This window comes from Arvicola amphibius, chromosome 2 (assembly GCF_903992535.2).
Source record: "Arvicola amphibius chromosome 2, mArvAmp1.2, whole genome shotgun sequence".
Taxonomy (NCBI): domain Eukaryota; kingdom Metazoa; phylum Chordata; class Mammalia; order Rodentia; family Cricetidae; genus Arvicola; species Arvicola amphibius.
In genome coordinates this window covers 616,495-625,659 of record NC_052048.2, presented here as the reverse complement: position 1 = coordinate 625,659, position 9,165 = coordinate 616,495, and the positions used below count along the sequence as shown (strand labels likewise).

The following is a 9,165-nucleotide window of genomic DNA, read 5'->3' as shown; positions in this document are numbered from 1 at the left end:
GAGCCACCATGTGGTTGCTGAGAATTGAACTCAGGACCTTTGGAAGAGCAGGCAATGCTCTTAACCATTGAGCCATCTCTCCATCCCCAAGAAATGATTCTTATAACAACAAGATAAACTGCATTTACAACCAGCTAAAAAGCCCACCTCTCCATCAAAGGCTTCTAACATGGTGCTTAAGGGGCCATTAAACAGTCACAACCAACATTAAGTCCCATGTGCCACGAAGATATATTAATTCTAGAACAATTGCGTTTCCAGATGTTTTCTTGAAAAGTGGTTTTGAGTCGGTTTCCTATGTGGATTGAGGTGGACTTGAACCCTTTCTGGAACCCTTTAAATTCTTGGATTACAGGTCTGTAGCATGACAGAGTTCTAAAATTACCAGTTTGAGCCACATAGTGGACTGTTAATTACAGTAACAGGGAAAGGATTTGCATGTGGAACATGGCTTCTCCCTTCAGAAGAGACCAGAAGAGGAGGTACAGTGTACTTACTGTGTACACCACAAGGGGAGACAGACTAGGTGATAGCTAGCTCACAGACTACAGTTTAAGGCAGTGAGCTGAAGAGGTCTCCATCATAAAGAAGGGTCTGATAGGGCAGGGTGAGTGACTTTCTGTGTAATTTAATTCTTTGTATTAATTACTTCCATGTTCACGAAGACAGACAAAATTGGTAGGTGTACAGTTTAGGGAGGAGAGCTTGCTTGAACTACTGAGTATTCACTTTTCAGTTAGGGAACTCTTCTACACAGACACGTGCAGTCCTGGTTGACACAGATGAGTCAGCTCAGAGATTTGAGACTCAGGTCATTGTTGTGTAGCATTTTCTCTACCAAAGAAGTGCTTGGTCTTTTTCAAAGTCAGTATAGGTAAGTGTTCTCATTATTTTATTATTTTAAAAAGTCAATTATTAGTATCATTTTTAAAATTTCATTTTCTTTAATGCATTACTGCTCTAATTTCTGTTTCCCAATGTTTCCTGGTCATTAAGAATTTTATTCCATTTTTTCTTTAGTGCTATCTATTTATTTATTTGTATCACTTTAGAGCAGTGGTTCTTAACATGGGGGGGCTAAGGCTCCCTTTGAAGGATCAAATTACCTATCAAATGTGAGTATTGAAAAGCATAGATATTTATATTTATATTACAATTCATAACAGTAGCAAAATTACAGTTATAAAATAACAGTGAAAATAATTTTATAGTTGGAGTGTGGTCACAACATGAGGAACTATATTAAAGGGTCAAAGCATTCGGAAGGATTGAGGACCACTGGTTTGATTAATGTCTCCTATGTCTCAGGTTTGCTTTACACTTATTGAGAATTGCTTTGAACATTTAATCCTTCCTCTACTGCACAGGACTGGAAAGACAGTCCTGCATCTCCTTCCAGTCTGGGCCTTGACTGGTCTGTACAAAGGAAATATAGACCAATGAATGAGTGTCCTCCAACTTCTCTGTCTTTTTTGGGAAGCTTAACAAATGAAAAGAGATATATGTAAGAATTGAGTTCACTAGCAAACTATAAAGCAGGTATAGTCATAGCACAGAAAGGGAGAGGCAAGAAGGAGGGTGAACGTTTTCCTTCTTTGAAAGTAGTTGATATTAGCTGTAGTGATATTTCATTTGTATTTTAATAAATAAATAAAGCTTGTCTGAAGATCAGAAAGTAAAACAGCTCCACTGGCCTACTTTACAGACTAGGCAGTGGTAACACACACTTTTAATCCCAGTAGCATACTAGTTGCCATAGAAACAGGGCAGCACATGCCTTTAATCCCAGTGGTACACACCTTTGATCCCAGAACTAGAGAGGAATATAAAATGGGAGGAGACAGCTCACACACAGTCTCATTCTGAGATTCATGGAGGCAGAGTTTCCATTTTGAACTGAGGTAGAGGTAAGAGCTAGTAGCTGCCTGTTTTACTTTCCTGACCTTCAGGTTGAACCCCAATTTCTGTCTCTGGGTTTTTATTAGCCATATCACAATTAGCAATGAGCAGTGAGGTAATCAATTTTAGATGATCAATAAAAGTCCTGACTGGCCATTTCTCAAGTTCACAGACCAGATAATCAAGAATCTGGATAAAGAACTGAACTTTTATAAAAACGAATAACTGTAGTTATGCTAGTTCAATCAAAATAGAACTGGATAAAATGGTGTGCATTGCCTAACATGACTGTTTTCCCAGTTTAAGATGTATAACCTGAGAGAAATAGTGTGAGTGTTAACTTGGTGTGCTTTAATACAAATCCATTGTCTCTGGAGCATGTGGCCATAAAGCCTGATTCAACTTTTTATCATGGCATAGGAGATTATGAGTTTGTAATATTGTTGCCTCACACTCTGTAACTGAAAATTGCTTTGAAAACCTAATCCTGCCTCTGCTGCCCATTGCTGGGTAGATAGTTCTTCAACTTCTTCAGGACTGGGCCGTCACTGGTCAGTGGGATGGAAAAATAAACCACTAATGAGTGACTTCTAGTCTCTCTGACTTTTAGTGTATGATTATAGATGAAGAGGGTGAGTACACAGGTCAAGCTTAAAGCTGGTAGATTCACAATACAGAAAAGGAGAGACAGGACAGTGGTTGAGAACTTTCCTACTTTAACAGTAGTTGAGATTAGCAATGCGGCATGAGGTAATCAATTTTAGATGCTCCATAAATGTCCTGATTGTCATTTCTTGGTGTCCACAGACCAGGCAATAAAGAATCTGGACTGGTCTTATTATGAAACCAAATTGCTATAGTTACCATAGTTACCAAAGTAGATCAGAGTGAAATGTTGTGGCCCTTCCTAACAGTACTGTTATTTTACTCGTTTTAAATATACACCCTGAGATAAAAATTTTGAGAAATTTTTGATGTGCTCCAATATAAATCCCTTATTTCTGAAGCACATGGCCATAAATCCTGTTTCAACTTTTCAAAATAATTTCTTGAGATAACTATATCATATCCACATTCTCTTTCCTTTCCCCAAGCCTTACCATGACCTCTTACTAACTTCTAATTCATGGTCTATTTTCTTTAACAACAGTTGTGAATGTGACCTGTGTTTGGCCACAGGATTTTTCAGGTATGAGGTGATGGGTTGGCTGCAATGCACATTGAGAGTGTAATGGAAGGTGAAAACAAACAGCCCTATGCTTTGGATGAGGAACAGGGTATGCTCTAGGAAAGTGAATGAATGTCTACTAGAATACAAACTCTCTGGACTAGGGCCCTGTCTGCTGGGCTGGGAGGGCAGAGCAGGAAGTACTGTGCTCTCTGAGTCATTTGATCTCTAATCACCCTTTATGGCAGCTGATAATATTCTGAGGCCCAACAGGGTGGCCTTAGCCAATGAGGGACTCTGGAAAGTCTTAGCATTCAGGAATAATAGTGGCAGGTAGCTTGCAGGATTCTTCACTACTTTTGTTGTGATAAGTTGTAAGGAAGACCACAAGCTATGCCATAGTTGGTGTAGGGTGTTCAGAGAGCTGTCCTCTCTGCTGGGATTTGAATGGACCATGAGCCAGACTGTGGTTCTGTTGCTCTATGTAATGACCTGGCCAGTGGTCCTTGTCCTCTGAGCCTCCCTGTGTATGGATTTCCTGGGGAGAGGGAGCCCTTCCATGGTAGGATATTATGCTTGTAATATCACTGTCCAATGTACAAACTGAGTCATACTTTTGGTGTGCAGTGGGAAGACAGATTTGAAAACTGATAATCTGATTTCTAGAAGTTCTAAATATTGCAGTCTACTTTCAAGTTTGCCTTATAAATGTTTCAAATAGTTTAAAAGCTGGTAGAACTACAGTGATGATTTAGCAATGCATTGATTAAAATGTTTCTAACTTTCTGCTACTACCAGCTATAATGGTGTGATTCATTGATGTATAGTTCCAGGGGACAAAGGGAGTTTTTGAGCTGCAAAGGTTTCTTAGGTATGTATGGTGTTGGGCAGGTAGATAGAGCAGAATCTATATCTTGTGCTATAATCTATATGACAGGAAGCAGAAATTATTCTATATTATTTTGGGATTGGGCATCAGTGGGACTGGGGATTACCTGAAAACACAAGGAGGTCTAAGTGGCTGCAGAACCATAGTAGTAGATCATCTCTTTTTGCAGAGAGGGCTCTAGAGCTTGGGGCCTCTCTGGAAGAAATACCAGTAGCTGGAGGGTCAAAAACAACAGTTTCAGATTCACTTTGAGGTAATTTTGTGAAAATTGTGAAGTCTTTATTTACTTAATTTCTATACATATAGAATCATAGGTAGCTCGATAACACTGGTCAAGATCACATGTTTACTGACTAAGTTTCCTTTGGTCTTTTGATTAATAGCTGACTATATTTTCCTGCCTTTGTTCTTGGCTTTTCCTCTCCATCCTCTTTATTCTTTCCCAAATATCAATACATTCTTGATTCAGCATTGTAATTTTTTTCCCCCGAGACAGAGTTTCTCTGTGCCTTTGGAGCCTGTCCTGGAACTTGCTCTGTAGACCAGTCTGACTTCAGACTCACAGAGAGCTTCCTGTCTCTACCTCTTGAGTGCTGGGACTAAAGAAAGAAGTCATATTATGTCAGTCTGTGTTCTATTTTTTCATAATCCCATTGATTACTCTGAGCGCTTCCAATATGAATGTGGCTTTGTAATCAGCTTTCCTGTTATAAATTGTTGAGAATTGTCATTGTACAGTATTCATTTATGGTGCAAAGTTACACATCATCTTAATTTTGATGCATCATGTTTCCAAGGATCATTTATTTACTTCTTTATTTATTTAGGTTTTGTTGCTCTTGTTAATGTGTGAGAGACTTTTGGTTTATTTGATAAAAGGTATTATGGATGTTGGCAGGTGGCTCAGCACATATTCATTTTGGAGGTGACCTGAGTTCAGATACCTACACTCAAGTTGTGAGGCTCATAACTCTACCATTTCAGATCCAGGGCATCTGAACTCCTCTTTTTTGTGTTACTTGTATACACACAGAAGACATTCTCACTCATGCACAAACATATACAAAGATATAGCAATAAACATGTTTTCAAAAGTGCTTGTGACTTATAAAGCAATTAGAGTAAAATAAGTTGCTTTAGGTGTCTACTGATTCTTTAAAAACCTGTTATTTTGCATTTTGTTTTAAAAATGTTTTCATTTCCGCACTCTGATTGCAGACTTCCAGGCAATCATCAGTCAGGGGGAGCAAAATGATGTTTAAGTGATCCTAACAGACATCCTTTTCTTTACTATAAAATAATGAGGTTTTTTTTTTTTTTTTTTTTTTTTTTTTTTTTTTTTTTTTTTTTTTTTTGCAGTCAAAACTATTTTCTATGAAGGTAAGTCATGAAAAGGTTTCTAGTGAATCTCTACAATTTTGGTAGAACAGCCTTCCTCACCCAAGCCATTTTCTATTATTGCTAAAGGATAAAGAACTGAAGTGTCTAGGATGAGTGCTGGTCAGTGATTTCCTACAGTTTGATTTTGGTTTTAGGTCTTTTTTTTTTTTTTTTGAGACAGCCATTCTCTGTGGCTTTGGAGCCTGTCCTGGAACTAGCTCTTGTAGACCAGGCTGGCCTCGAACTCACAGAGATCCACCTGCCTCTGCCTCCCAAGTGCTGGAATTAAAGGTGTGCACCACCACTGCCCAGCAGAATTTTGTATTTTTTATTTAAAGGAGCATAATATGTCTTTGTGTGTAGTGAGGAGCTGCGGGTAGGCCTGCTTTTCGTCCTGCCCTGCTCTCGGCCACTGGCTAGCTTATGCCCCGAAATAATTACACGGAAACTGTATTCTTTTAAATACTGCCTGGCTCATTAGTTTCAGCCTCTTACTCACATCTTGACTAACCCATATCTAATAATCTGTGTAGCACCACAAAGTGGTGCCTTACCAGGTAGATTCTAGCGTACGTCCATCTTGGGCTGGAGCTTCATCGCGTCTGTCTTCTCTCTCTGAGGAGAGGCAGGGCAGTCTGCCTAACTTAGGAGAGGCATGGCATCTGACTGAGCCATCTACCTCACTTCCTTCTTCCTGTTCTGTCTACTCCACCCACCTAAGGGCCGGTCTATCAGATGGGCCAGGCAGTTTATTAATTATCCAATGAAATCATCAGATAGAAGACACACCTACATCATTTGTGTCTTTGTTTGTCAGTGCTACCCATCTATGTTGTTGATTTTATTCATTGTTATCTAAGTATGTTGTTTATTTTCTGGAAAATAATGGTCTCAACAATTTTGTATTCAGAATTTTTATGTTATGACTTCCTTGAGTTTTTATTGGTTTATGAAGTTTCTGTGGAGAGACAGTTTTGGTTTTCTCTTCTTTATCTTAGATGTTTGCCTCTTTCCATTTCCTGGCATGTCTATCTTCATGTTTGTTTTTTACTTCTTAAGTGATTGATATGAATAGTATGTTGCCTTTGGATCTTTAAAACCTTCTTGTATATTGTCTCTTTCTTCTGATTAGCCTCCACTATCAGCATGGCATAGCTTAGAGTGATCTGAGAAAGTTCCAATTGAGAGTGTGTTTAGATCAGAATACCTGATTAAGGGCTCTGAGAGAGATTGTGTTGATTTTGATTGATATAGGAAGGCTCTTCCACTGAGTTGGCAATATCTCTGAACAAGCAATCCTGGAATAGGAGAGCTAGCTGAACACAAGACAGTGATAAAGCCAGAAAACAATGATTCCACATTTTACCTTTAGTTATTTGCTTGAGTATCTATCCTAAGCTCTCATAAGGAGGAATTGTGAAATAGGGTTTACAACCAAATAAACATGTTCATTACCTGAGTTGCTTTTGATTGCATAATTTAATAACAGCAACAGAAGAAAGTTGGAATGAAAATGGGACTCCAAGGGGATTTTGTTGCTGTAGAAGACCTTGGGAATGTTGACTCTTATAAGAATGCTTAAGATATCAGAAAACTGGACAAAGAGCTTAATCAGCTGTTCTTGTAGGACCTAGAAGATGGGAATGTTGCGAGTAAGGGCAGACAGTAGAGGTCAAGGTCATAGGATTTTAGTGGGCAGTAAGCTCTTCCAGGAACTGTGGAGTTGGCCTGACCTAACTGCCTTGATAAACCCGTGTCATAGGTTTTTTAGGTTGAAGTCCATGGTTCCTGGGTCACAATATACCTCCTAGTTCCTGACAGACTGTTGTATTTTCTCAGGCAGTAAAGCATTCAGGCTGATTTGTGCTTCTTTGTATGATCCCTTAGTAATCAAGGAATCATGAATACTTAACAGGACAACTGAACTTAGACATTAATCTTGTATATGCTGTATAAATTGCAAACTTAATTACATCCTGGTACAGACAGAGGGTTCTTGGTCATTTCCCCACTGACCAGACCCCTAATAATTATACAGAAATTGTATTAATTATAAGACTGCATATCCAGCGTCGAGAGTAGAGCAAAGCCTGCATAAGTCATTGGTACTCAGATGGCGATGGAGATGAGGCTTTCTAAGGCTTGCAAATCTTTCAGTGAGAGCCTGGGCCATGACTCTAAGAAACATTTGTTGGTACTAGGGGATACAATCACCATGGACACAGGATTCATGTGGGGCCATGGGACATACATGGGGGAAGGGAAGAGAAGCTCATTGCATCTGTGGCTGGCTTGTTGGAGAGAGTGAACAAGCTGATCTGTGTGAAAGCCTTGAAAACCAGATACAATGGAGAGGCAGGAGACATTGTAGTGGGCAGAATCACAGAGGTTCAACAGAAGAGGTGGAAGGTGGAGACAAATTCCAGGCTAGATTCCTTCTTACTCCTCTCATCCATGAACCTGCCTGGAGGGGAGCTGAGGAGAAGATCTGCAGAGGATGAACTGGCCATGAGAGGCTTCTTACAGGAAGGAGACCTCATCAGTGTGGAAGTTCAGGTAGTGTTCTTGGATGGAGCTGTTTCTCTGTACACAAGGAGCCTGAAATATGGAAAGCTAGGTCAGGTAGTTTTAGTCCAGGTCTCTCTTTCCCTGGTGAAACAACAGAAGACTCATTTCCATCACTTGCCATGTGGTGCTTCAGTGATTTTGGGTAACAATGGTTTCATCTAGATCTACCCTACACCTGAGCACAAAGATGAGGATGCTGGAGGCTTCATTGCACACCTGGAACCGGTAGCCCTTTGCCATCAAGAGGTAATCTCCTGGCTTCGGAACTGCATAGTTTTGCTGGTAACTCAGAGAACAATGCTTTATGACACCAGCATCCTGTACTGCTAGGAGGCCTCCCTTGCACATCAGATCAAAGATATCTTAAAGCCAGAAGTAATGGAGGAGATCATGCTAGAGACACGCCAGAGACTTTTAGAACAGGAGGTTTAAGGCCAGGTATTGAAGGATGGGACTATGCGCCTCTCTGGAAGGGAAGAGTCTGATGTGTGATGACTCTTGCCCCACATGAGGCCCAGGAAGGATCTGACAAAGACATTACTCACCTGCAGCAGTGCAGCAGAACCAGGCCTCTTCTCTCCTGTTCTGAGACAAAACCAGGGTGGAAGTGAATGTTGGCTTTGGATGCTCGAGTCCCTTTCAGAGCATAGTGTCCCAACCTCATGATGTATCTTGAGGTAAACTGTAGAATCCATGTCTTCCAGTCATACCACACACACCCCATGAAACTGTGCTGGGGATATAGCTCAGGGATACACCACTTTCCTAACATGTGCATGGCCCCAAGTTCAATTCCCAGCCCTACTCCTACCCCAAAGAAAAGAAAACCAAAGAGAAAGACATGCGGTGCCAGTGAGACTGGTCTGTTTTATGTCCAGTCTATCTCCTTTAATGCACAAGTGTGTTAGGAGAAGAGGAGGTAGAGTTAGGCCAGTAGTCAGTCAGACCAAATTGAGCCAGCAGCCTTTGTTGGAATCTGATTCCTACTGTGTCCTCTGGTGACAGGTTAAAGGGATCTGTACCCTCTACCTGGGCTTCCTACCCCTTGTATGTGAGCTGTTCCTGTTTTTCTAGCATCTCGGCTCCTTCAACATGTCCACCAACAGGAAGTGGCCTGGAGGCTTTTTGAAGTGCCTGCAATATTCCCTGAGATATTGGCAGTTTTCTCTGTAGTGCCTGTTCTGCCTGAGGGTGGTTTGTAAGAAGCTGAGCCATTGCCAATAACTGAGAGAATGGGTGTTCTTGGACCATAGCGACTTTT

The 9,165-nt window shown here is 40.5% G+C and overlaps 1 pseudogene; it reads left to right on the top strand.

Annotated features, from left to right (window-relative positions):
* The first annotated feature begins 7,449 nt into the window (after positions 1–7,449).
* Positions 7,450–8,336, top strand: LOC119806467 (annotated as a pseudogene).
* Positions 8,337–9,165: the final 829 nt, after the last annotated feature.